General features: G+C 31.9%; 1 non-coding gene across 1 annotated transcript; it reads left to right on the top strand.

The window, feature by feature from the left end:
• The first annotated feature begins 446 nt into the window (after positions 1 to 446).
• LOC121210423 (small nucleolar RNA R71) lies at positions 447 to 553 on the top strand. Its single transcript, XR_005905538.1, has one exon. It is a non-coding gene; the product is annotated as a small nucleolar RNA R71 (small nucleolar RNA).
• Positions 554 to 1989: the final 1436 nt, after the last annotated feature.

A 1989-nucleotide genomic window follows, 5' to 3' on the forward strand; every position in this document is an offset into this window, starting at 1 on the left:
AGGCACACGGCCTGTTCACACGAGTATGTGACCTGTATAACTTTGAAAATTTTGTTAAGTTTTTGAGAAAAATTTTATGTGCTCAGTTTAGTCCCGACCCCTTTCTAAAGCTATGTAAGGGACTTTGTAATGATGTGTGACGATAATGCTATAGTGATTTAGAAATGAATGCAAGATGTCTAGATTTGTCTGGTAACGCCTTTAACCCTAGTCCGACGATGGATGGGGGTTAGGGGTGTTACATCTGAATTAAAACACAGGCTGCTTTCATCGACTTTGTCCTCATGACTTGCCACTGATAATTATTTAGTGTCATCTCCTCAGTAAATTAATAAGCTGGCTCGAGTGTTTTATTATTCAGTGTTCCACCGGCTGCTGCATCAATTAACTGCCTAGTCGGGGGATACAAATCATTGTAGAAGGTTTGAACTAGTAACCATAAAGGTAACCCATGGTGAGGGCACTATCTCAATAGATCTTTGTATCTCTCTCATGTATCATATAAAGTCTCTAAATTGATCTGAACAAAGGAAGAGATATCATTCCTCAACTTGGCTATTTTAGCTGGTGGGAAGTACTTCTGTAATAGCCCAAAATTGGGTCTAGTTGGAACAGAGGTTTCGAGACCACAAAATCTGAGATATAAATAATTATTTTATGATTATTTTGAGGTTTATGATATGATTGCATGATTGTGTGAAAATTTCGTGAAGAAATTCTATGCATAAAGTGCTTAATTCGAAGTTAGGAACTAAATTGAAAAAGTTGCAAAACTTGCATTCTAGAAGTTTCTGGTATGAAATTGATTTGAAATATTAATTAGGAGGTCTTAAATAGCAATTTGACCAATTTCTAAGTTATGGACAAAAACTGGACATGGATGGAATTTTTGGAAAGTTTAGTAGTAAGGGTATTTTGGTCATTTAGGGGTAAAATGAATTAAAATACAAAATTAAAAGTCAATTTTGCTCATCTTCTTCACCATGGACGTGTATACCAAGGGAGACTCCATGGCTAGGGTTTTCAAGCTTCCCAAGCTCAATTGTGAGTCCGTTCTAACCCCCGTTTTTCAAGTTATTTACATTTTTGGAGTCCCGGTAACTTGATTTAGCTTATGCTAGCAATAATTAAACCTAGGGTTCATATTTGGAAAAATACCCATAGGTAAAATTTGTGTATTCTGGTGTTTTATGATACAATATGAGGTTTTAAATTATGTTAGACAACTTGTGCTACTCGGTTTTAAGTGAAAACGAGCAAAAGGGCTTAATTGGTAAAAATACCTAATAGTCATAAGTATATGTTTGAGTGAGAATTTGATGCTACCATAGAAGGGAAAAGTGATCATCATGTCATAAAACATAAGAATAAAGGATGAAGTTTAATTCCCGAGCCTAGGGGAAAAAGTGTAAATATGCAAAAGTGTAATTTTTCTAAAGTTTGAGTTAAGAACTGTTTTGAATAGTACATTAATTAAATAAGTAAAATATGATGTTTTAGATCCCGGAAAACGAGATTTGAACCTAGAATGAGAGAAAAATTGAAAATTGGGAAAGTTGGTAAAATGTCCGTTTTAATATCAAGGTAAGTTCATATGCATAATAAGCATTAATTTATGCATGTTTCAATGTAAAATTGATATATTTACTATGATCTCCGAGGTGTTAAAAGTATGTAAGTTGGTATGATAATAATACAACAATAATGCTGTAATTTATATTTGAAAGTTAAATTTAGTGAATTAATTGAATTATGTTAAATTAAATTATGTTAAATTAAATGATTATGGTGCCAAGTTTATGAATTGATTTAAAAATATGTCTATGGTACATGAAGTGCATTGAATTATCATACATAAATGTGATTTTTATGATTATGGATATTATGGGAAATTGTAAGTTCATATGATTTTTAATAAGACAATGTGTAATTTAATGTTATTGTGTTGATATTAAATGAGATGTAAGTTTATATGTAAGTAACACATCA

The sequence above is a fragment of the Gossypium hirsutum genome, chromosome A11 (genome assembly GCF_007990345.1).
Source record: "Gossypium hirsutum isolate 1008001.06 chromosome A11, Gossypium_hirsutum_v2.1, whole genome shotgun sequence".
Taxonomy (NCBI): Eukaryota; Viridiplantae; Streptophyta; class Magnoliopsida; order Malvales; family Malvaceae; genus Gossypium; species Gossypium hirsutum.